The 27,222-nt window shown below is 41.1% G+C and overlaps 1 protein-coding gene across 29 annotated transcripts in view; it reads right to left on the bottom strand.

Moving 5' to 3' along the window:
- Nucleotides 1–21,960, bottom strand: part of PUM2 (pumilio RNA binding family member 2) — a 104,814-nt gene extending 82,854 nt beyond the window's left edge. For 4 of the 29 annotated variants that reach the window (XM_009237510.4, XM_002812251.5, XM_063713771.1 and 1 more), the window contains exon 1: nt 20,296–20,570. The gene's annotated coding sequence lies outside the window, so the exon portion shown is untranslated. Of the gene's footprint in view, nt 1–1,600; nt 1,822–19,983; nt 20,104–20,295; nt 20,571–20,604; nt 20,710–21,871 lie in introns of those variants that run through there. The other 25 variants (XM_054548339.2, XM_063713761.1, XM_063713772.1 and 22 more) reach the window with 15 other exon arrangements.
- Nucleotides 21,961–27,222: the final 5,262 nt, after the last annotated feature.

Genomic DNA, 27,222 nt, shown 5'->3' with positions numbered 1-27,222 from the left:
CATAAAGAGGAACAATGATATATGAATGACTGCTAACTTGGACCAGAAATAACGGGGCCCAGAACATACAGGACAAGATTTCAAAGTGCTGAAAGGAGTGCCAATCCAGACTTTTACACCTGCGGAAAATATCACCTTAGAATAAAGGCTGAAAATGTAATATTGTAAAATGTATTTTTGGCCTTTGTCCATTTCCTGGCAAAAAGCTCCTAAAACCCCTGGAATCACTGGAGTGATGAGTGTCTTCTGCATGCTAATGAGCTGACTGACTGGGGGCTGGTTGCCAGGGGAACCATCCTTTTGATTAGAGAGTTTGAACTTTCAGTTCTCCCTCCTGCTTCCAGAGACGGACTGAAAACTTAGTTGATCACCAAGGATTTTAATGCCTATGTAATGAGGTGAGGCTTCTGCAAAATTCCTAAAGGTCTGAGTTCTGGGAGCTTACAGACAGTTGAACTATTGGAGGTTCCTGGAGAGTGGGCTGCCCCATTCTCCCATATGTCATCCTAATGCATCTCTTCCATCTGGCTATTCTCAACGGTATTCTTTGTAATAACGGTATCCTTTATAATAAATGGGTAAATTTAAGTAATGTGTTTCCCTGAGTTCTGTGAACTGTTTTAGCAAATTAATTGACCAAAGAAGGTCAGAGGCACACCTGATTTACAGCTGGTCAGTCAGAAGTCTAGGTGACAACCTACGACTTGCGACTGGCATCTGAAGTAGGGGGGAAGTCTTATAGGCCCAAGCCCTCAATCTGTGTATGGGAGCTGATGCTCTCTCCAGGAGGATAGGGTCAGAAATGAGTTAGATGACGCCCAGCTGGTGTCCACTGGAGAATTTGCTGCAGGACTGATTGCTTGATACAGCATATCAAGCAATACATCTGGGATCATAGAAGTGTTCTGTGTTTTAAGGGTACAGTAGAATAAACTGTATTTTTATCCTATAGCCTTACATTTGGTGTCAGAAGTGGGATTTGCTAACACAGCCCTGGCACACAGAAACGTGGTTTGGTTCAGACAACTTGGGGAGACAGAAAAAAAAAAAAAAGAAACACGTTGTTTGGGAATAGAAAGAACGAAAGGGTAGGGGATAAGAAACTTTTGATTCCTTGGTGGCCACGTGGTCACTCACTATATGGAACAGGAGCTGTGCTGCACTCAGTTACTAAAGGTAAACATTACCAATGGAATTTAAAGATGGACCTAACTCTCACAAAGTAAATGTCTAAGAAAATGCAAACTAATTTTAAAGAGAAATATTCAATCCCTTGGTTACTGTTATCCGCAATAGCTAAAATAAAGTGCTAGGTCAGACCTTAATACAAGACCAACCTCAGATTTCAGTGACTGAGCTTCGGCCAGTAGCCTTAAAGCTGTCCCCCCAAGAGAAAAATTATGCAGAGACAACATTAAGTACTTCTAATCTAGGAGCCATGGTTACCAAGAAGGTAGTCAATGTGGGGAAAGGGCAAACACAAGAAACTGTTAAAACCAGTATCGAAAGCAGAAAAAAAAGAAAGAAAGAAAAGGAAAAAAAACTATCAGTAGTAGACATGAATTTTTCTCAAGAGTCAAAGTAAGCACTAGAGCTTTACCTTTTTTGCTTACTTTCAGGTTTTTATCAGTGGTCCAAATAGATGAGGTCACATAAGTTAAAGAACCTCTGGATAATTTTGAGAGGTCTCTTAGCTCTTTGAATCCATTCTTACTGTTGGGATAAATCATACCCCTAGTGTAGGAGTCAACATTTTAGGCTTTGCAGGCCATATGATCTCTGCTGCAGCTACTCAACTATGCCTCTGTAGCACGAAAGCACCTATAGACAATACCAAAATGAATGAGCACAGACATGTCCCAATAAAACTTGATAAACTGTAAAATCTGAGTTTCATGTGGTTTTCATGTATCACAAATTATTCTTTTAAAATTTTTTCCAACAATCAAAAAATGTAAAAACCATTCCCATAGAGCGGGCCATGCAAAAACAGGTGATAGGTCAGATTTGGCCTGCAGGCCACAGTTTGCAGACCTCTGCTCTCGTTCACTTTCTCTCGACGGCTCCCCAAAACTCAAATACATAAAATCCACTTCCAAATAGGAGTATACTGAAAGTTAAGCATTAGGGCTTTGCTTTCAACTTTTTCACTTATACTACTAGTGTGTGTGTGTGTGTTTTTTTAAATGAATGGGGGTTTCAGATCATATCTAAATGGAGGTGATTTTATTATCTTTCAATAATCAGGGTAGTTAGAGTAAAAAGACTTAAAAAAAAAACCCCCACCCCCACCAGCATGACTTAAGCTCAGCTTTTCCAGTTTAGGGTGTTACTGTTTATTTCAATTACGAGAAAGAAAATGAAGGAGAAATTGGGCAAGACAACGGGAGACAAATAACTTTTCCAACTCTCAGGCAATACTCACCATATAGACTATAACAAAGTTGAAGGGATGGGGAGACAGTTGCCCATATGCTACTAAGTGGGACTCCAAAATTTCTAAAGTATGTCAATCTGCTGTCTCTTAAACAGCTACAAATGCTGGTGCCATCTGATGGTAATAGAAAAGTTGGAATTTGGACATAAATTTAGTGACTTTATCTGAATGATTAAATCTTAGGGAGGAAAGATCTTTTCTAACAAGCAATAGGACCTACTAGCAACCGATTATATACTATTTCACTGTTTATTTGAAAAAAATGTATTCAGGAGTATGGCACCATGTACTGCTTGGGGTATAAATTCTATCTTCAATTTTTTTTGTCTGCATTATTAAGGCTCAGATCTCCAATATTATTTTCTTTAATAAATAATGAGAACTTACCAACACAGAAAATATACAACAGAAACTTTTCTTTGGCCAAGACCCAGTATAATCTTATATCTGAATTAAAAAGTCATTTTTGAGGAAACATTATGACTGTTTCCTAGCAAAAGAAAAGAAATGAAAGTATCTTATTTTGCTCATTCTAAACTTTAACAACATTAGCTAATTTTTCAATAGGCAGATTATTACTAATGATGTGAGGAAAAATAGGTGAGGCACTCAAATAACAACTTGATTTAGCACAGTGATAGTTTTCCTATTTACTAGTGCATAATCTAAAATGTCAACAACTGAGCACAGTGGCTCATGCCTGTAATCCTAACACATTATGAGGCTACGGTGGGAGGATCGCCTGAGGCCAGGAATTCAAGACCATCCTTGGCAACATAGGGAGACCTAGCTCTACAAAAAATTAAAAAATTAGCCGGGCATTATGGTGCACACCTGTGGTCTCAGCTACCTGGGAGGCTGAGATGAGAGGATCACTTGAGCCCAGGAGGTTGAGGGTGCAGTGAGCCATGGTCAGAGTAAGACCCTGTCTCAAAAAAAAAAACCAACAACAAAAAAAACAAAAGCCAAAAAATTGACAAATAGCTTGTGTAAAGAAGCAAGAAAATGCATTAATATAGGACATTTACATCATTAAAAGTATTTGTTTTGGCTAGGCATGATGGTCCATGCCTGTAATCTCAGCACTTTGGGAGGCCAATATAGAAAGACCACTTGAGCCCAGGAGTTCAAGACCAGCCCTTGCAACATAGCGAGACCCTGAGATATGGTATGGATCTGTGTCCCCACCTAAATCTCATGTCAAAATGTAAACCCCAGTGTTAGGGGTGGGGCCTAGTGGAAGGTGACTGGATCATGGGGGCGGAGTTCTCATGAATGGATTATTGCCATCCCCTCAGTGCTACTCTTGTGATAGTTTTTCTAAGATCTAGTTGTTTAAAAGTATGTAACACCTTCCCCTCTCTCTTCCTCCTAGGAGCTCCAGCCACGTAAGAGGTGCCTACTTTCACTTCACCTTCTGTCATGATTCTGTTTCCCGAGGCCTCCCCAGAAGTAGAAGCCACTATGCTTTCTGTACAGCCTGTAGAACCATGAGACAATTCAACTTCTTTTCTTTCTAAATTACCCAGTCTCGGATATTTTTTAATACACCCTGTTTCTACAAAAAAAATTTTTTTTAAAAAAATTCGCCAGGCATGGTGACATGCACCTGTAGTCCCAGCTACTCAGGAGGCTGAGGTGGGAAGACTGCTTGAGCCTGGGAGGTCAAGACTGCAGTGAGCCATGGTCCGCTCCACTGCACTCCAGCTTGGGTGACAAAGCAAGACTCTGTCTCTAAAAATTTTTTTAAATTAAAAATATTATTTCTTCCTGGATATCTGGTTCAATTTCTTACCATATGCCTACCATTAAAAATAGGGTGGGGAAAGCATTTGGAGATACAATAAATGATATTAAAGCACTCTACTGCCACATTGTACTAATCACACTTTTATAATCTTGTAATTATAAATTAACACCATAGTAGAAATTAACCTCTGGGGTCAAAGGGATTAGTGACTGTCTTACCTATGTAAATGTTCAACATTTAATGAATGAAAAAAATCATATTTTATGAAATGTGAATTCTGATCATAAAATCAATTAGTATCTGGATAGTGACTAAGTACTTACATGTCTTCATATATTAATATACAATGCTTACTTTAACATAAAGACAATGAACAAGGCTTTCGCTTAGACTTTTTGTACTGCTGAAGACATTTACCAACACAAAATGACTAATGATTCCAACTTCACATGGGCACTACTTCTCCAAGTCTGTCATCTACAGCCTGGAGACTGTACCTTCCTTTTGCATCAATTACAAAGACAACAAAATTACATAAAAACCTAGTTGAGTCACAAGTAAGTCAATACACAGAGTGACTTAAGCTTCTTAGGACATATTCTCCGTAATCATCCTCCTTGGACTGTTTTGGTTTTTTTGAGACAAGGTCTCACTCTATCACCGAAGCTAGAGTACAGTGGTGCAATCATAGCTCTCTGCATCCTCTCATCTCAGTCTCCGGGAGTATCTGGGACTAAAGGTGCATGCCACCACCCCTGGCTAAGTTTTGTATTTTTTGTAGAGACAGGGGTCTCCCTATGTTGCCTAGGCTGGTCTCAAACTCCTGGGCTCAAGCAATCCTCCCGCCTCAGCCCCTCAAAGTGCTAGGATTAAAGGTGTGAGCCACTGCACCCAGATGGACTGATTTTAATGAACATAATCATTGAACATCAGTGGTATCTACGGCAAACAAACAAGTGCTGAATTCCTAAAGAATACTTTCTTCTGCTCAGCAAATTAAATCACTTTATTGCAAATCTGCCAACAAAATTTTTTTGTTTAGCAACGCCTTTTCTCATCCACATGACAAAAGTAAATCTAAATCCAGGTTTAGGTATTTATAGGAGACCATTAGCCTTCAAAGATTTAACAAAGTTTCTACTATTCAAACCAACTCTTGGTAATTTCTTATTTTTCTGAGGGCATAAATTGAATCATACAGTTTTTCAGTGACGATGAACAAGTCACTTAGCTAGTGGGTCAACCAAGAGCTACATCAACAGTCTGTTTTCCAGTTTGTCCAAATACTTTCATGGGGGAGTTACCTCTGCTTGCTTTACTAGCAAGGCAAAAAAACTCTATAACAAAGAATAGTATTACTGACTCAATTATAATAAGGAAAAGTCAAGTTTTATGTTTTGAATGAAATTTGGCATAAAAACTAGTGTTGTCAACATACAGACTTACAGAAGCCAAAAATCTCCTTCAAGGACCCTATTAGCTCAAAGCTCAAATCTTTTAAATGTTTTATTCCAATCTCATCATTTGGACAAATCTATACATGTGCAAACATAAGATTTTTGTTCCATTAAAATTCTCTGAAAGGGGAATCACCATATACTTGGGTCCTTACAAAAGTCTCTCTTCTTATAAGACATCCTCTCAACTGACTTATTTGGAGAATCAAAATACTGCTGAAGAAAAGTTGCCTTATTTTGAAAAATATACTACTTAGAGAAGATCTACACACTAAACAGCCTCAATCTATGCTGGGTTTTGATGCTTTAGCTATTGTCTGAGAGAAGCAGGTCAAATAATTTAGATGGAAATGAAGATGACAAGCTTTAGAAAACTGTTTACATAACACAAAAAGTATTTTTTTTTTTTTTTTTTTTGTTGAGGCAGGGTCTCACTATTGCCCTGGCTGGAGTGCAGTGGCATTGATTATGGCTCACTACAGCCTTGACCTCCTGGGCTAGTGATCCTTCCACTCAGTATCCTAAGGAGCTGGGACTACAAATGCATACCACTATGCCCAACTAATTTTTGTATTTTTTGTAGAGACAGGGTTTTGCCATGTTGCCCACGCTGGTCTTGAACTCCTGAACTCAAGTGATCTTCACCTTGCCTTGGCCTCCCAAAATGCTAGCATTACAGGAATGAGCAAATGTGCCTGGCCTAAAAAGTGGTTCTAAAGTTAAAGATATAATTTTTTTTTTTTTTTAAAGAGACAGGGTCTTGCTCTGTTGCCCAAGATGGAGCACAGTGACATAATCAGGGTTCACTGCAGCCTTGACCTCCCAGGCTCAAGGGAACCTCCCAACTCTGCCTTCTGAGTAACTGGGACCGCGGGTGCCACCAGGCCTGGCTAATTTTTGTCTGTGTGTGTGTGTGTGTGTGTGTGTGTGTGTGTGTGTGTGTGGGGTACAGACGGGGTCTCACCATGTTGCCCAGGCTGATTTGGAACTCGTGAGTTCAAGTAATCCTTCCACCTCGGCCTCCCAAGCTGGGATTACAGGCATAAGTCACCACACCTGGCCTAGTATTCCTAAATTATTTTCTGTGATTTAAAATGTGACATCATCCTAATAGTGGAGTAAGACATTATATGACTCATAATGTTAATACGAAACAGTACCACCACATATGAAGAATTGCCTTCAAAAAACACTAAGCTTCTATCTGTCTAATATTATAATAAAACTACTGATCTAAATACATATTTATGACATAAAATTTTGAAGGGGGGGAAGCAGATTACAGAGACTGTGGTATAGGCCTAAATGTCAAAAAAAAAAAAAAAAAAAAAACTGTATAAGCCTTATTTGAATCCTGCTTCTCACAAACCAACTATAAAGACTTCTTTGAGAAAAATCAGGGAATCTCAAATATAGAATGAGTATTAGACAACAGTAAGGAATTCTATTAGTTATGATACTAGCAAGACGATTGGGTTTGTTTTTTTGTAAGTCCTCATCAGTAAGAGCATTTATGCTTGAAATGGCATATTGTTTGGGATTTACTTTGAAATACTCCTTCAAAAAGTAAAATATGGGTACAAATAAGATTTCACACAATGTTGAATAAGGATGGTAGCTATCAAGGGTTCACAATACTTACTATTCTCTCTACATGTTTGAAAGCTTCCATAATAAAGTTTAATAAATGAAAAGGCTAGGTGGTTAGAAAAAAATAAAGTTTAATAAAATACATATAGCAGTCTGACAGAAAGCCACCTAAAGCAGGTGGTATTTAAGCTGGGCCTTGAAGGTCAGTTACACAATTTGGACAAAAATATTTTTAAAATATTTATAAACTGCAGTTTTTAATTCATTTAGGGTCCAAGCCTTCATATGAACTTTATTTGGCTTATTACTTCCTCAACCATACTTTTGACTAGTGTATGAAAAATTTTCCTAAAAACTGATTTCCAAATGGGTACAAATTTTGGAGACTAATTTTTAATCAGATAACCTTCCCCCAAAGAGAATAACAACAGAAATTTTATTAAGCACCCCATTTTATGCCACAGATTGTACCAGGCACATTATATATAATTCTCACTGTAATCCAGCAAAGCCAATACTGCATCATTACTTTGCAAATAGGGAAATTGGCCACAATTTCCCTACCCTAATATACAAAGCTACTAAAATGGTAGAGAACATAATACTATCAAAATTCCAAAAAGCCCATGCTCTTTCCCATACCAACCAAGCATAAGCCATCACTCAAGCTAATGCCAATTACACTACTCTCTAAAAGACGTGGTGGCTCACGCCTGGAATCCCAGCACTTTAGGAGGCCAAGGCAGGTGGATCACCTGAGCTCAGGAATTCGAGACCAGCCTGGCCAACATGGTAAAACCCTGTCTCTACTACAAATACAAAAATTACCCGGGTATGGCAGCTTGTGCCTGTAATCTCAGCTACTCAGGAGGCTGAGGCAAGAGAATCGCTTGAACCCAGGAGGCGGAGGCTGCAGTGAGCCGAGACTGTGCCACTGCACTCCAGCCTGGGGCGACACAGCAAGACTCAGTCTCAAAAAACAAAACAAAAAAACACCTGGACAATTATTTACCATTATCCCTTCATGCGCAAATCCCACAAATTCCTCAAAGTTTGGCTCAAATGCAGCTTTCCCTAAAGCTGACCCCAAACAATCTTTCTCTTAATTCCCACAGAATTTAATTGGTATGTTGCAGTATTACTAATACATCTTGCCCACTAAATTTTAAAACTTCTCTAAATCAGAACCAGGAAAGAAAACAATCCCACACAATCTCATCAACTGGTTCTGGTTATACCAGTGTTCCATGAAATGTTACTAGTTATGAGGGAAGTCAAAGGAATACTAAGGATATAGTAATAGGGAAGGGAAATGATATAATACAAATATTCCAGGTTATTACATGAAAAGGCAAAGTGAAAATCAATCTATGCTCCTATCATCCTAGTTTTGTAAAAACAGGATGCAAGCATAAGTCACACTTAACCATTAATAGTGGTCACACCTAGAAAAAGGATATACATGATTTTTACATTACATTTTATAGTTCTTAACTCCTAGAATGTTTTCCACACACTAGTTATATCTTTAGAAATATTTAAAACATATACATGATACACACTTATATAGTTCTTATAGTCATGTTAACTTGGAAATCAACGGCTTTATATATAGTAGGACCCAAATATTTAATAAATTGGTTAATAATATGCCACATCTAAGCACTAAAAAATAAGTTATTTCTATAGCTTATTTCAAAAAAAAATATTTACTACAATGTATGAGCTAGACTAGATTTTCCCTAAATTAAATATACTTATATGCAGAATATGTATCATGACTTACAAATAAATTACAGTTATGTAATTCTGCATGCAAGGTGCTACATATCTGTAATCTCAGCTACTTGGGAGATTGAGGTGGCAAGAATCACTTGAGACCAGGAGTGGGAAAATGACCAGGGTTAACCCATCTCAAGAGGAAAAAAAAAAAAAAGTACAATAAAACATCTAAACTAAGCATCACTTACAAGAAAAATATTTTCATTTTAGTCTTGTTTTTAAGCTTCCAACCATTTTAGAAGCAATATAAAAGAATGCACATGTACACTCAATGCCTACTATAGTAAATATCTTTAGCCTTACTTTTAATACACGAGGTTTTTAAAAAGCAAAGCCCAGTTTGTAGATGTAAATATTCTCTCACCATCTGATTTAAAAGAAAAAAGAAAAGCAGGCCAGGCATGGTGGCTCATGCCTGTAAGCCCAGCACTTTGGGAGGCCGAGGCGGGTGGACCACCAGAGGTCAGGAGTTCAAGACCAGCCTAGCAGACATGGTGAAACCCTGTCTCTACTAAAAATATAAAACTTAGTCATGTGTGGGGGCATACGCCTGTAATCCCAGCCTCTCAGGAGGCTGAAGCAGGAGAATCACTTGAACCTGAAAGGCAGAGGTTACAGTGAGCCGAGGTCATGTGAGCCGAGATCGTGCCACTGTACTCCAGCCTGGGCGATGAGTGAAACTCCATCTCAAAAAATAATAAATAAAAGAAAAACACAGGATAAGTATTTATAAATGTCATTTCATCTAGATTAGTTCTATCCTACTCTTGATAAAGTCCTCAATGTAAAAAAAAAAAAAGGGCCAACTAAATCATACATTTAATTTAAAGCCAATATATTTGACAGTATGCTGTGATAAACATGATTTATATATTTCTAGCTTTCAAAGTATTTCAGTATCGTCCTTTGTAATGTATTCTTTAACAGGTTAGGGAAGGAACAAGTGAACTGGTTTAAAAAAAAATCTGTCATTACTCCTGTCATCCACGACTATTGTTGATATGAATTCAGAAAATACCAATGAAGGTGAAAATATGCCAGTTCTATAGAATGCTACGTTTCACTCCAACAGCAATTAATCACAAAAGAAAGCTAACTCTCTGGTACCAAAGTTTAACTACCTGGGTAAAATACACAACAGTAAGATGTGGGATGGATCAGAGTTCTACCTTTCTCAGTACATATATGGTGAGGACCCAATAACTGATTCCCAGAAGACTAAATGCACTAACAGATGTAGTTTGGAAACTCTTCATGTACCCCTCAGGGATGGGAGCACCCCAATTTTGAGATCACTGGTTCTCAAACACTTATAACACACATCAGAGTCCAGGTAGGAGGATTTTATAAACTACAGTTGCTCAGCTCCCACCTACCCAAGGCTGGCTTGAATTAGTCTGGGCAGCAAGACAGGCGGATTTTTATTAGCATTTTTTAGGCTCTCCAGGTGATGCTTCCCCTGTGCAGATAGGGTTGAAACACTCATACATCACCATATGGCTAAGGAATATATCCACAAACACCCTAGAAGTTTCCCAACTAAAAAATTTTGTTAGTATCAATCATCATGGTGTAACAGAAATCACAATCAAAAGACCTAGAATACAGTTCCAGGTTGGCCACTAACTAGCTAAATGAACTCGATCTCATTTGTCCATTTGCAAATGGAAACAACAATGCCTCCCTCATAGGGTTGTTGCAAAGATTAAGTGAGGTAATAAATGAAATTGAAATGGAGTGCTTTCTAGAGTATTAACGACATATCAAACTGAACTTTTTGTTTATTTGTTTAAAAATCAATATAAAATTCTTTGGACAGGGCACAGTGGCTCACGCCTATAATCCCAACACTTTGGTTGGCCATGGCAGGAGGATTGCTTGAGTCCAGGAGTTCAAGACCAGCGTAGGCAACACAGCAGGGGCCACAACTCTTACCTGCGCTCCACACCGCACCCCCGACCTGCCCCGCAAAAAAAGAAAATATTTTGACCCAGAAGTTTCTCTTTTGGAAATTTACCTTAAACAAACAGCACCAACACAAATGAATTAACTATATAAAGATATTTACTGCAGCATCACATATATGGTGGTACAAAATTTAAAAAATAAGCCAAACTCAACAACAGAAAAAACAATGAGCCAGTACAAAAATTACAAGTAATTAAAGTTATATGTAAAATGTCCATGATATTAAGTAAAAATACCAAGTTGCCTAACGTGTATCATATGATCCAATTTTTGTTCAAAAAAGGAGGGGGGCAATGTATGACTACATACGTTTGTGGAAAGTATGAAAAAATAAACATCTCACTCAACTTTGGTAAAGGAGAAGGTACTGTTGGCTTTATCTTTGTATTTCTCCATGTTGTAAGACTTACTTAGGTTAGCAAAATAAATTTCTTAAAGTCCTATATAAATATAGCTTAACTACATTACAGTTTGGAAACTACCAAAGTACAAAAGTTATTGTGTTACTTTTTGTTCCTATTAAGTACTACGCTGAAAGTCCAACAAATGAAGACTTGTCTCACACGGCTTAGTAATTTTCAATTGTTACATGCTATCAATTAGAATTAATACCTCACCAAGGAAAAACAACTTAAGAAATGTTAACTAGAGGCCTAGCACGGTTGCTCACGCCTGTAATCCCAGCACTTTGGGAGGCCGAGACAGGTGGATCACTTGCGGTCATGAGTTTGAGACCAGCGTGGCCAACATGGTGAAAGGCCGTCTCTACTAAAATACAAAAATTAGCCAGGTGTGGTGGCAGGTGCCTGCGACCCCAGCTACTAGGGAGGCTGAGGCAGGAGAATCGCTTAAACCAGGAGGTGGTGGTTGCAGTGAGCGGAGATTGTGCCACTACACTCCAGCCTGGGCAACAGAGTGAGAAAAAAAAAAAGAAAGAAAAAGAAATTTAACTAAATTGTAACAGAGAACTAAAGGAAGAAATCTGAATGCATGGTCTGAGACAACTGGAGAAAAATAACAATTTTAAGAAGCAGACTTTAATGCAGTTTCTTTGGAATTTTCCTAAGTGTGCTCCTTCTTCACCAACTCAGTGTTCTCAGAAATAAGTGGTCCCTTGTCCAATACATTTCCGGTATGCTGCTCAGTAGCACCCACTTGCTCCTTTGCAAGCTCTGAGTACATGTTCAATCTTTCCTTCCTTCTGTTACTGGCTCCAAGAAATTCTACAATTAAAACTGTTTAACCTTAACCCGGTATTACCATAACTTTTCTGTAAATGTTAACGCAAATACATTTTATGTAGTGTTTCTAGTCATTTCCAAGACAACTTAAAGAAAAATGAATGTGAGGTATGAAATATATTCAATTTTCTCATAAGACTGGGTAGAATAGAGATTTAATTTTTGTCTAGGAAAACCCTAACTTACGGTTAAAAGCTTTAAAATATATTTAGTTTATTATGACTTATGAATAGTCTAAAAAATATATATGAATTGTATAAATCTTTGAAGTAAAAGGAATCATTTAGGTGATCAGTATGAATTGCGGTTTTTAAAGGTCCTCAAGTAATCAAGAACAAGCTTTGAATTGGTTAACTTTAAAGTGAGATGAAATGACCAAGCCAATTTCCTAAAGATACTTAAGTTTTAAAAAGGCAAGTTATTACATCAAAAACACCACCAAACATCTAGGCAGAAACGTATGGAGAGAAACCAAATCTGTGTTAGTTTAAAGGATTAAGTATTAAATCATATATATACTTATAGACAGGGTCTTACTCTGTCACCCAGGCTAGAGTGCAGTGGTGCTTTCATAGCCTCCAAACCTGGGCTCAAGCAATCCTCCTGTCTCAACCTCTAGGGTTACAGTACTGCCACACTATGCCCAGCTAAATTATATATTTTTAAGAGAGTTTATGTTTAAAAAAAATATATTGAGTATAATTTAAATATACTTACTTTATTCACTTAAGGAAATGTTTGGAGGACGGCAGACTATCTTAAAGGAAATACACAATAAAACAAACAAAAAAATTAGCTGGGTGTACTGGTACATGCCTGTGGTTCCAGCTACTCAAGAGGCTGAGGTGGGAGGATCACTAGAGCCAGGGAAGTCAAGGCTGCAGTGAGTCATGTTCACACTACTGCACTCCAGCCTGGGTGACAGAGACCCTGCCTCAAATTAAAAAAAAAAAAAGTTTCTAAATAAAAATAACTAATTTATTAAATAAAATAGCAAATAAACTAGTAAGCTTAATGCTAACCAGTTGTGCTAGTAATTGTACAAACAGTGGGTATGTACAATTCTCATTAGCCAGAGAAAGAAATCATACCAACCCCTTAGATGCAATCTTATTCCTAACACTAAGCTTTAAAAGAAATTTCTGTTGGGCATGGTGGCTTGGACCTATAATCTCAGCACTTTAGGAGGCCAAGACAGGAGGATTGCTTTAGTCCAGGAATTCGAGACCACCTGGGGCAACAAATTCGAGACTAGCCAAGGCAACACAGCGAGACCTTGTCTCCACAAATAATAAAAAAAATAACTAGTTGGGTATGATGTGCGCCTGTAATGCCAGCTCCTCAGGAGGCTGAAGTCAGAGAACTGCTTGAGACTGGGCAGCTGAGGCTGCAGTGAGCAGTGACTGCACCATTGCACTCCAGCCTGGGTAACAGAGTGAGACACCCGCCCTCACTCCAGTACCAAAGAAAAAAAAAGCAATTTCTTAGATGGAGCATTATTGAGGCAACATAGTTGTAACAGAAAATATCTTCAACATTACCGTTAACAGATACAAGGTTTCATAGTATTATTTTACTTTATTTTATTTTTTGAGACAGGGCCTCACTCTGTTGCCCATGCTGCAGTGCAGTGGCTCGATCTTGGCTCACTGCAATCTCTGCCTCCTGGGATCAAGAGATCCTCGCGCCTCAGCCTCCCAAGTAGCTGGGACTACAGACGCGAGCCACCATGCCCAGCTAATTTTTGCATTTCTTGTAGAGATGGGGTTTCACCACGTTGCCCAGGCTGGTCTGAAATGCCTGAGCTCAAGCAATCCACCTGCCACGGCCTCCCAAATTGTTAGGCGCCCAGCCTTATAGTCTTTCTTACAGTCAGCTCCTCAAGGAAAAGTCAAATACCTAACTCCTAATATAATCCAGGAAAACTAACTACATAGTAATTCTCTAAGGCTTTCAAGGACACCATGATTGTCTAAATCTTCCTAAATTACAATCCTGGACTGTCCATGTTAGATAAAGGACTTCAATCTGGTGGGCTTCTACCTATCTCTCCTCTCTCTCTTTTGTCATCCTCCTCCCTATAACTGCACCTTAAACTCTGTCATTCTTCCTTATCAGGATTACTACAGCTATTAATCCCTCTGGTTGAATGCCACCTCACCCATCTTGGGACTAAATTAACTTCTATAATATTTTAAGATTCCACGGCTGGGCACAGTGGCTCATGCCTGTAATCCCAGCACTTTGGGAGGCTGAGGCCGGCGGATCACGAGGTTAGGAGATGGAGACCATCCTGGCTAACATGGTGAAACCCCGTCTCTACTAAAAATACAAAAAAAATAGCGGGGCTTGGTGGTGGGCACCTGTAGTCCCTGCTACTCAGGAGGCTGAGGCAGGAGAAGGGCGTGAACCCGAGAGGCGGAGCTTGCAGTGAGTTGTGATCGTGCCACTGCACTCCCGCCTGAGCAACAGAGCGAGACTCTGTCTCAAAAAAGAAAAAAAAAAAGATTTCGCTTTACCTCTTGTGGAAAGCTTTTCCTGTCCCTGCAGTCTCTACCTACATGTGTCCACAGCACTTTTTTTTTTTTTTTTTTTTGCAGCGGGGCGGGGGAGACAGGGCCTCCCTCTGTCACCCAGTCCGGAGCGCAGTGGCACGATCACAACTCACTGCAGCCTCAATCTCCTGGATTCAAGTGACCTTTCCACCTCAGCCTCCCAAATAGCTTGGACTGTAAGTGCGTGCCACCATGCCAGACTAATTTTTTAATTTTTTGTACAGACAAGGTCTCCCTATGCTGGCCAGGCTGGTCTTGAATTCCTGGACTCAAGTGATCGTCCTGCCTCAGTCTCCCAAAGTGTTGAGATTACAGGCATGGGCCACGTGCCCACACCACAGCACTTTTATAATACCACCTCAATGGCAGGCTAGCATGCTGCACTGTAATCACAAGTTTAATCTTCTCTCCACTTTCCTATAAAGGCCTTAAAAACAAGGACCACATGTCACCGTTATCACCAACATCTAAGGACAGTGTGGCACATGACACATCTGCAACGCTCAAAAAAAAATGTGTGGGGCCAGGCACAGTGGCTCACACCTGTAATCCCAGCATTTTGGGAGGATGAGGCAGGTGGATCACTTGAGGTCAGGAGTTCAAGACCAGCCTGGCCAACAGTGAAACCCCATCTCTTCCAAAAATACAAAAATTAGCCGGGCGTGGTGGTGGACACCTGTAATCCCAGCTTCTTGGGAGGCTAAGGCAGGAGAATCGCTTGAACCTGGGAGGCGGAGGTTGCAGTGAGCCGAGATCACCCCATTGTACTCCAGCCTGGGCAATAAGAGCGAAACTCTGTCTCCAAAAAACTTGTGCAGGTATTTTAGCTTGATGAAAAGACACAATTTTAATATTCAGACTACAAATGGACTGAATGTCCATACTCCATGAATATCTTCTCAACGATGATTCTGAAAGAACTGGCAAACAATTTACCTTTAGCAAGAGCGTAGAGCACTCCTATTCTTGCTAGTGTAGGATGCACGTAATTTAGATATTAAGACGAGGTCACCTAAGACTCTCCTTTGGAAAAAAAGTAATAAATTACACTTCCATTGAAAGGTGGTCCAAGAAAACACCTATAGGCAAAATCTGGAGCCATTATCCTCTCAACTTCAAAACATAATTCTGTTCATGTTGAATTGGTTTTAAAGATTCAAGTTTTATCATAGATAACTGAATGTCTTTGCATGTAATCATGCTAAAACTACCGATAAGCTACTATGGAGATGTTCTTAATAAACTAACTTAAAAATGACATGGTCAAGAAAACGGAAGATACAAGTAGTTCCGATCTGTATACATTTTTGGTATTTATAAAATCATACAACACAATCCACATTTTTTTCTTCCTACAGTTTGCTTCATTTGACTGCCTAATAAAGACCTATACTTAGGGGCACTCTCTCTCTAACATTCATTTGCCTTCTTTCATGTCTGAATGAATAAGACCAACTGCATCTTTCTCTCACTGATCTTCAGTTTTTCAGAAACTGCCTGAAGTCAGGGATCACCACTTTGAGATCCAGAACTTCTTACTCTTGTCATAAGATGGCTACTACAATAAAATAGATCAAAGAGCTGTCCTCAAACCAGGTTTCCTCCATTAGTGTATTTTTCCCCAGAACTAAAAAAATGTAAATAATCCTTCCCTACCGCCCCCGCCATGACCACATTGTATGTGTGTTGGCAGCCAGCTACAGGTTCCATTTCCCTAGGCAGTATTGACTAGGTGGTTTTGAGTACAATTTCATAGCCAACTGTACCAAGTCCCTTCCAGGAAACATTTTAGGGGGCTTCTGTGGTCCCAACATATTTAGCTCCAAATAGGTGATGACTACCTTTTTTTTCCTGTCCCATTTGCAGTCAATCAAACCATCTAACACTTCAATCACCTCCCTTCTCCTTTTACACTTCATGCTACTTCTTTTTTTGCACTTGCCAGCTACAGTGATATGCATACAAGGTGTGTACATTTGGATATTTCCCAGTACTCTATTCTAAAATCTTTTATTCCTCCGCAAGAGAACAGTGAGAGAGTAAGATGTGAAAATCAACAATATGCAATACGCAACCTGAAAATGGTTGGGATCCAGTAGCTAAACTTGCAGAATGGAGCTTACTAATGAAACCATGCTTTTGCCAACATGCTTAAATAAACAATCTGTTTAAAAATTCTCTAAAGCACTTAAGACTATAAAAAGGAACCAGCCAAAGGTCAAATAAAATTTTTAATACTTGTTTAATTAGGCATGTCTTGATTTTTCATTTAAAAAGATAACTCTCGAGTTATTTGAAGAAAAAGTCACTAAGGAAAAAAAAACACTAACATGTCTCTAAACATAATGCTACATGAAACTCAAAGAAAAAGCATTTATCATGCACCTACCTAATAATTCTATACAGCGTTTCACTCACTGGAAAAGCTTGAAAGTAGAAAACTTCCACTTTTTCAACTACAAAAGCAATTAAGTTTTAAATAAAAACTGTCTCCTGTCTATATATATTGCCAAATATAAAAATCATTATTAAAATATTAGCTCCTAAATGATAGGGTTTGAGGAAACCTTTTTCCACAACAGAATTCCGAACTGACTGAAAGACACAGTAGTTGGACTTGCGTTAATCCAAAGATTTCCTTTACTACTGATAAAGCCACAGTGGAGGCACAATTTAGACCTAGGCCAAGTGGGCTTCCTAACAACACACTCCATAATTATTCTAACCCAGTCACAAGTAGTACTGGACAACTACTGTCCTCTGGAAATGGGGAGTCTAACTTTGGTAGTCTCATGAAAAAGCAGGGCAAATTAAGTGCTTTCTGCAGCGAGAAGACTCCCAGAGAGAAAGAGAAGAAGGGGCTCAGCCATATTTCATCAGCGTTCCCTCTTACAAACTCATCAAAGCAAAGTGAGGAGGCAGGACAAAAGGAACAAGTCAGACTATTTTAATGCATTTCCTAAAAACAGCAAGAGTCTGGCACCGGGGCTCATGCTTGTAATACCAACATTTTGGGAGACCAAGGCGGGAGAACCGCTTGAGCCCCGGAGTTTGAGACCAGCCCGGGCAACACAGCAAGACCTCGCCTATATTAAAAATAATAATAATAATAAAGAAAAAACGCAAAAAATCTACTTAATATGCCACAAACCAATTTACCTGGCAATAAGTGTAATTTTTATCTTAATCACACCTGTTCTTAAAACGTCTCAAGCTGTGATTGCAGCCATGTAGACAAAGCCATGTGAGACTCAAATATTCGGATATTTTAAATATCTGTAAATTTTAAGAATATGAAAAAATACAAGTATTTCCATATCCTGGAAACCCAACAAGGTATTTAAGTTAGGACGTATGTAGAACTTGAGTTTAGGAGACAGGAATCAACCTCCACTTAAAACTATGCAGATCATGTTAGGGTCTATGAAAAGGAGACAGCTTGGTCACTGAGAAAATTGGCTGTGGATTTCACACCTGGCCCAAATCTCTGGTCATAATTACTTTTGTTAACTAAGATAAGTACCTATTCAGGAAGGCAAATTATCTTTCAACACCAGAAAGGTTTATAAACAAGCCGGGTGCGGTGGCTCACGCCTGTAATCCCGGCACTCTGGGAGGCCGAGGCAGGAGGATCGCTTGAGATCGGAGTTCAGCCTAGGCAACACAGTGAGACCCTGTCTCTACAAAAAATGCAAAAATTAGCCGGGCGTGGTGGCGTGCGCCTGTAGCCCCAGCTACAGTTACTCGGAAGGCTCAGGTGGAAGAACAGTTACAGCCCGGGACGCGGAGGCTGCAGTGAGCCGAGATCTCACCACCTGCACTCCAGTCTGGGCGACAGAACCAGACCCTGTCTCAAAAAAGAAAAAAAGATTCATAAACAAGTATGGAATGCTTAAGAGAAACAAAATCCAAGTATTATTTGGTAATTTATATACAGTATTTGTAATGCCTGAGAATTTATTCTAAAGTGACAGCTTTGTAAGAGCAAATTAAATGTCAGTAACTAATTTAGGCTCTTTTAAGACGTTGAAATCTTGCTAAATGCTGAAACACCTAAGAGAACTTTGGACTCAAATTAAGGAAAGCATGTGTTACACACAGCTTAAATTGTTGGAAAATGCTTAAGTTACTGGCAATTATAACTCAAAATAGCTAGACCTGTAAACAGAATTAAAAAACTGGACTTAAATCCTCAAGAACCAGGTTTCTGAAATAAAATTTTATTTTTAAGATTATCGTAAACCTTTTCTGCATACAAAAACTGCCCTCATGGACACCAAGAAAATTCTACACAACGCAATTTCACCAAAAATCGGAATTTTAAAGAAATTCTTGCAGCACGGAAAATGCCATCATTTATTCATGATGATTGAGCAAATGAAGTAAATCATTGTTTAAAAGGAGGCTAAGAATAGAAACAAGTTGAAAATATTCATTTTTTTTTTTTTTATTTACAGGATTCCTTAAGTCATCTTCCAATACTCCAGGTCACATGGTGAAGAGTCACCTATTAAACACGAAATCTAACCACTAAACAAGCTTTTAAAATCCTTCGGTAACTCCCTTTATAAAATTTGTTTTCTTGACATGCAGTACTTTTACAGGTATTACATTTCTCCTCAGCGTTTACAAGCATTTTTCTCATGTTTTCCTTCACCAAAACATCTGCCCCATTTTCTCAACAAGTAAAAATCTCAAAGTACTAAGTCCTAACATGATGTCTTATTGCACCTAACATGTTGGCAATACATTCCTCTCTTCAAAAGTTTACGTATGTTAGAATAAAAAGATAAGTTAAGTAGGTTTTCTCTAGCTGTGTTCTCAGAAACAACACTAACTTTTACACGTGTTTGGGCATAAAACTTTAAACATTTTCCCCAAAATCTGACCCAATTCAGACACAAAACTACTGCTCAAATAGTAGAAGCCGCTAATCTTGTCTTTGGTTTTAATTTACATATTTTTCTGAATATCGAAATCCGTTCCTATAACCTAAACAAGGCGTATCCAAGTCACTGCTTCATACCCACATCTGTCCACGGCAAGCTTTTCCCGGACACACTCGGACCTTTGAAAATACCCACACTTGTTTTCATAAACCCACTCCTTCCTCTTCACCCACTTGCAATCCTCATGCTTCTCTGGGGCCACCCGGCCTCTCCCCCACTTTCCGAACCCTAGGGCCGACAGCTCGGTCTCTAACCTCCAGCGCGCCCAATCGGAGGAAGAACCGGGTCGGCGCCCCAGGCCCCCAAGGCGGCGGCCCCGCGGAGAGAAGGAAGCGGGAAAGCGGCCGGCGCGGCGCCCCCTCCCCCGCGCGCGCACACCCCCTTCCGGCACCCCTCCCCCTGCATTGTGCCAGCGGGCCCCAGGCCGCACCGGCCCGGGCACTCAGCAGGCCCTATCCGCCCTCCCGCTGGCGATCGGCTCCCGCCGAGGCCGCCGCACAAAGCCTGGGGAGCCATCCCTGGCGGCGCCAAAGCACCGGAGAAAGAACGAACGCGGACTGACTTACAGGGCTGCTGCGGCCGCGCTGCCTCAGCCGGGGACACCGACCGTTGGGCACACGGCGGCGTCGCTCTTGGCGGTCCTCCCCCTCCTCCGCCTTTGGTGGCGGCAATGTCTTCTTTCTCCACCTACCACCCTCCCCCCCCACCCCACCTCCTCCTTCTCCTCCCCCTCCTCCTCCGAACCACCGAAGTACCGAGGGTGAGACACAGAGACTCACAACAACATGGCTGCCACCGCCGCCTCCCCTCCCCTCCCCCCCGCCCACCGGGCGCGCGCAATGCACCCCGGGAGAAAGGGGAGGGGGAGCGCTCACCGAGGCGCGGCTCCTTTCAATGCCTTGCGTCCCTGCTCCCGCGCTCCCGCCGCGCGGGCCGGGGGCGCCCTGCGCGTGCGCACGTTCTCCGCGCTCTCACGTGTTCGGCCGCCTCTCCGGCGTGCCCTCCCCCGCCCTCACCTTGCGGGCTCGCGCTTCCCTCCTGGGCTCCGCAGCGGCGCGGGGAGCGCGCGCCAGGCTCGGGCAGCGCAGGCGTGCCGTTGCCAAACGCTGTGTTCGACTGTCTTCCCGTGTGGGGCCTCGACTTCTGAATCTTCTTACCCTCGGCTTCCTACCCGGTTGCTCATTGTTTTCCCCCAACTGGGTGTGCGGGTGTCTGCGCCCGCGCCGCCCACCTTGGGGTACTCCTGGCATTTCGTTCCGGAGTGCTGGCGCCCACAAGAGCCGGACGTTAATTCAGGCCTTTAGCTTTCACCTTGTACCTCCCCACAACCAGACGAGGGAGATGCATCTGGGGGTGGAAGATTGTACCCTGCGAGAGGGCTGTCACTTCTCGTGGTTGCACCCCAGGCAGGTGGAGCCAGCTCTCAGCAAATTGTCGGCCCCCGGTGCTTGGTCCCGGTGCACACAAAGGAAACTCAGGTCGTTCTCCAGCTGGACCAGTGATTCTCACTCGTTGGCTGTTTCTTTTTCTCGCATACTAAGCGCTCTCTCCTTCCCGGTTTACAGGCTAGTTGGAAACTCCAAATCTGCCTTGCTGTCCTGGCCCCCCATGCAAAGCAGTGGTGATTCCAGGATTCTAACCTAACCGGCTCCAGGTCACACAGCTGTAACAGGCACCGTGTCCGATTTGTTCTTGATGGTTTGCACGGCTCCTGGCTCTCCTGACATACTGCACTTCGTAAACATTCAGGGCCTCCCGTATAGTTTGCTTAATGTTTGTCTTCCCTAGGCGACTGTGAGCTCCACGAGGGCAAGGACCTTGTGTTTTGTTTCACACTGTGCCCCCAAGTGCCTGTTGAATACATGGGCTCTTCGGTTTTTAACTATTACTGAAAAATGTCTGCCATTGAAATCCATCCCAGGCCCCTACCTTAGGCTTATATTTCAGGCTTCTAGATATTTTCACTTGAATATTCTTGTCACCAAGCATGTTAAAAACTGAAGTCACACCCATCTCCTACCCCCCACTCTTGTACTGTCTCTGTAATTGGCAGTGTCACCACCTATTCATTCCCCAAATTACACTTCTGAGAACCATCGTTGTCTCTTCCTCTTACCCCCACTCCAAATATAAATAACTTACCAAGCCTCGCAGATTTTTACTTCCCAAGTAATTCTGGAGACAGTCTTCCTCTGCCTCCTCACTAATACTAGCCTTGCTTCCCAGGTCTAGATTTCTGTAGCTGGCTCTTAATCAGCTTTCTTGTCTCCAGTCTCACTCCCTCCAATCAGTTCTGCTCACTGCTATCTAAAATGCAAATCCAATTCCTGGCGCTCAGGCCTCTGCTTCAACCATCTCATTGCTCCCCATCACCCACGACAGCATTTCCCTAGTGTGCTGTGTTCAGTGTTAATAGATGTTCCTTTAAGAAATGTCTCACGATCAAGTAAGAATGGGAGATAGTGGGGTGTACACATTTTGCCTTCCTTCTCCTTTCCCCTCCATTGAGCTGATAATAGCAGAAGGGTCTTTATATACAGTTGCTTAGTGTGGGTGAAACTAGATAAATCCACCACAGGCCCTCCCTTAGAATATGGAATTGGGACTAAGAGACCCCAACCTCCAACGTCTCTTGGACCTGGGATCCCTTGGGCAGACTAGTTCTATCCTGTAAGACAGGGAACCTGTAGAGAAGAGTGGAGTTGAGAGAGAAAAGGAGAGTGCTGACAATGTCTCTCTTTCACATGTTTCTGTGTCTGGCTGGCTGCCTCTACCCTTGGAGTCTGAGCCGCATTCCTGGATCCTTATGGTAAATTCTGCTTCTTTGCTTAAGCTAGATGAAGTGAGTTTCTGTTACAACCAAGAGTCCTACTAAAAGCCACGTGTAAGCTATAGTTATTTGTTTGGTACTTACAACATGCAAGCACCAAAGCACTTTCCATACATTGTCTCATTTAATGTTCCAGATATCCCCATGAACAAGGCCAGCTTCAGCACAGGCACGTGACCTGTGCAGTTGAACAAGGCCTGGGGGGTGCCTAGAAAGATTCTACGATTGGTTTAATGCTCTGATGTCACCATCTAGAAAGTCTTAGTGGTTTTTGACAAAAGGGCCCCTCATTTTCATTTTGAACTGAGCTCCACAAATTACCTATGAGGTATTATCTCTATTTGACAAAAGGTTTATTTTCTGCCAGACTTATTAATGCCTTTAAAATCAAAATATGCATTGTAAATATCCAAGTGAGGGACATAATATGCAATGTGTCCCAACCAAATTTGACCCTAGAAGGTGTTTCTTCATGGAGAATCTCTTACAGGTTTGGTGCTCTGCAAGACACAGATTAAAGCCCCACCCTTCAGTGATCTGCCTATGTTCCTATCTCCTCTCGAGCTCATGATTCCCTATGCACAGTGAGCAGTTTCTTGCTTCTGTGCCTTCACATATGCTTTACAATCTGCCATGCTCAGTAAGCACTTATGATTATAATTGGCTTCTCTTTAGATTTACCTACAAGGAAAGAATATACTCCTCAAGCTAATGTAAATATCTCGTGTGCTTGGTAGTTGAGGTGGACATTATAATTGACACCCCAACAGCCATTCTCATCACCTGGGAGCTTGTTAGAAATGCGGAATCTTGGCCCCATGCCAGATCAGCTGAATCAGAATCTGCATTTTAACAAGATTCCCAGGCAATTCCTATACACAATAAAGTTTGAGAAACATTAGTAAGCCAATCACAATAATTCCACTCCGCTTGCTAGAAATTGGTTCTGCAATGGGCGTGCCTTATCCATTTTGAGCCAGTGAGACACAAAGAGGTGCTAACTCAGAGCTTCTGGAGGAAGAAAAGTCAGTCCAGTCTCTCTCCTCTGAATGTAAACAAGAAAACATGTTGCCACAGTTCCCGCTGACAGGCATCTTATGACCACAAGGGAAATCAGACTGCCTGTAGCCTATCCAGTGTTCACTCTCCCCTTCTACCTTAACAACTGGTCCTGGTGTGTATGCCCGTATGGACTGGAGGAGGCACAGAATGGAGTGTCTTGAATTTCCAGCAACAAGCATTGCACTTGGGAATGTGTCTCATTGGCCTGTTGAGTCCAGTGGTTCTCAACCAGAGTTGCACATCAGAATCACCTGGGGAACATTTAAGATATATTAATTTCCAAGCCCTACCACCAGAGATTTGGATTTAATGGGTCTTAGCTGAAGCGTGGACATGGGTACTTTTTAAAAGCTCCATACAGCCGGGCATGGTGGCTCACGCCTGTAATCTCAGCACTTTGGGAGGCTGAGGTGGGCAGGTCACCTAAAGTCAAGAGTTTGAGACCAGCCTGGCCAACATGATGAAACCTCGTCTCTATTAAAAATACAAAAATTAGCCAGGTGTAGTGGTGGGCACCTGTAATCCCAGCTACTAGGGAGGGTGAGGCAGGAGAATCACTTGAACCCGGGAGGTGGAGGTTGCAGTGAGCCGAGATCGCGTCATTGCACTCCAGCCTGGGTGACAAGAGCAAAACTCCATCTCAAAAACAAACAACAACAACAAGAAAAAACAACTCCTCAGTAGTTATAATGTATAGCCATGACTGAGAACCACCAATTTAGACAGATCACATCTTAGAGCATAAATCTTAGAGCGTTTTAATATTCCTTATGCAAATGCTCTTTTCCACTGAGACTGTTTGTGAAACTCCTAGTAAACTCTTTTTGTAAGCTTGTCAATTTGATAAAAATAATAAAAGCTTGGTTGGGCACAGAGGTCCACACCTGTAATCCCAGCACTTTGGGAGGCCAAGATGGGAGGATCACTTGAGGGCAGGAGTTCAAAACCAGCCTGGGAAACATAGTGAGACCCCGTCTCTACAAAAAAATTAAAAATACAAGCCCTTTATAAAATTTTTCAGAAATGCAAAACGGTTTAAATCATCTCAATTTTAGTATCACAGAAAACTATTCACATTTGGTGAACACCATTATTATAGGCATAAATACAGATTTAAGGATGAACAGAGAAATATACAGGTAGAGTAACATTAACAATAATAGGTTCTTTCTCCACATATTATTTTTAAAACAAAGTATTTTTTAAAATACAGTATTGAATTTATTTTCATTTGAATTTGACAAAATAGAAAAACAGAAGGAACTGATCAGATAACTGTTACTTCATCTCAAGAGAAAATGATTCATAAAACATTTCTCAAAGGCTAAAAATTTATTTATTTATTTATTTATTATTTATTTATTATTTATTTATTTAAAAGTGGGCATCTTGCTGAGGCTGGAATGCAGTGGCTGAACTGGTATGATTTGTGTGATCCTTCCACCTCAGCCTCCGTAGTAGCTGAGACTGTAGGCATAAGTCACTGTGCTCAGCCTCAAAGGTTAAAATTATAAATATCATTAATAGGACATTGTAATTTTTCAAACTGTATGTTTCAGTATTGATCAGTGCTGAATTCCATTCCATTGAAGATAGATTAACAGTCTGACTTTTGCTGGGCGCAGTGGCTCATGCCTGTAATCCCAGCACTTTGGGAGGCCAAGGCGGGCGGATCACGAGGTCAGGAGTTTGAGACCAGCCTGGCCAACATACTGAAACCCCATCTCTACTAAAAATACAAAAATTGGCTGGGCATGGTGGTATGTGCCTGTGGTCCCAGCTACTTGGGAGGCTGAGGCAAGAGAATCACTTGAACCCAGGAAGTGGAGGTTGTGGTAGGCCAAGATCGTGCCACTGCACTCCAGCCTGGGCAACAGAGAGAGACTCTGTCTCAAAAATAAAAAAACAGTCTGACTTCTCTACCACCTCTTCCCTGTCCTTCCTAATTTTTTGTTTATAATTTTTTATTATGTTAATACTTCGTCAAAAGATACTTTGTCGGGTTCAATGATATTTACATTCTATTTTATCCATGATTTCCCTATTGATTTCTCTTAATTTCAGTATTTAAGTATATTCATTGTTCACTGCTCTGTTTCTGACATGTTCATTTTGATTTGCTTATATAGATTTCATCACGTATCAGTTAGCATTTACTTGTGTTACAAACTACCCCCAACGATCATTTGTTTATTCGATCACAACCTGTGGGTTGGTGAATTTGGCTGGGTTCAACTGGGAGGTTTTGTGGATCTTTCCTGGCTCACTTATGCGATAACAGTCAGCTGGTGGCTTAACTTAATGGTTGAGGTTTGGTGATCAGCCAAGGCACCTTGTAGCCTCTCCAACAGTCTAGCTCAGGCTTGTTCACATGGTAGCAGACTAAGAATGGAAGCTGCAAAGCCTCTGGAGAGGGCTCGGCTTGGAACTCAAATAGTATCCCTTCCACCACAATTTATTGGTGAAAACAAATCATAAGTCCAGCCCAGATTCAAAAGACTTTATCTTTTGATGGGAGGAATTACAAACAAATTTTTGTTCATTCCATGATATCCTCATATTGCAAGTTATTTCATGTTTAAAAATGACTTCCTGGCCAGGTACAGTGGCTCATGCCTGTAATCCCAGCACTTTGGGGGGCCAAGGAGGGTGGATCGCTTGAGCTCACATATTCAAGACCAGTCTAGGCAACATGGTGAAACCCCATCTCTACAAAAAATACAAAAAAATTAGCTGGGCGTGGCGGTGTGCGCCTGTAGTCCCAGCTACTTGGGGGGCTGAGATGGCAGGATGGTTTAGCCTGGGAGACGGAGGTTGCAGTGAGCTGAGATCGCGCCACTGTGCTCCAGTGGGCGAGAGAGCCAGACCTTGTCTCAAAAAAAAAAAATACTAAAAATAAAAATGGTTTCCTGTTTCGTTAAACTTAAATAACACCTATCCTCGGGTTTTGCTTTTTTCTTCTTTTATGTATTTCTTTTAATTTTATAAAAATGTGGAATGGCCAGGCACAGTGACTCACGCCTGTAATCCCAGCATTTTGGGAAGCTGAGGCAGGAGGATCACTTGAGCCCAGGAGTTCAAGACCAGCCTGAGCAACATAGCAAGAACCCATCTCTACAAAAAAAATTTAAAAGTATTAGCCAGGCATAGTGGCATGCCCCCGTGGTCCCAGACCTCTGGAGGCTGAGGCAGGATGATCACTTGAGTCCAGCAATTCAAGACCAGCCTGGGCAACATAATAAGATCCTGTTCAAAAAAAAAAATTATAAGAAGAAATCTGCAAACTACACCTCTTACCAGCTAGCTCTCTGTTAGGCTCTGCAAATAGTGGGCAACTGGAAAAAGATTAGAAGGCAGAAGGTGGCCAGGCACAGTGGCAAAAAGATAGAAGGCAGAAGAAGGCCGGGCATGGTGGCTCACCCCTGTAATCCCAGCAATTTGGGAGGCCAAGGTGGGCAGATCACCTGAGGTTGGGAGTTTGAGACCAGCCCCACCAACATGGAGAAACCTGGTCTCTACTAAAAAATATATATATATAACATATATATTTTTTAAATTTATATTATTATATATTATATATTATTATATATATAAAATATAT

Source organism: Pongo abelii, chromosome 12 (genome assembly GCF_028885655.2).
Source record: "Pongo abelii isolate AG06213 chromosome 12, NHGRI_mPonAbe1-v2.0_pri, whole genome shotgun sequence".
Lineage (NCBI taxonomy): Eukaryota > Metazoa > Chordata > Mammalia > Primates > Hominidae > Pongo > Pongo abelii.
The sequence above is the reverse complement of the archived record's forward strand: the minus strand, read 5'-3'. Positions and strand labels throughout refer to the sequence as shown.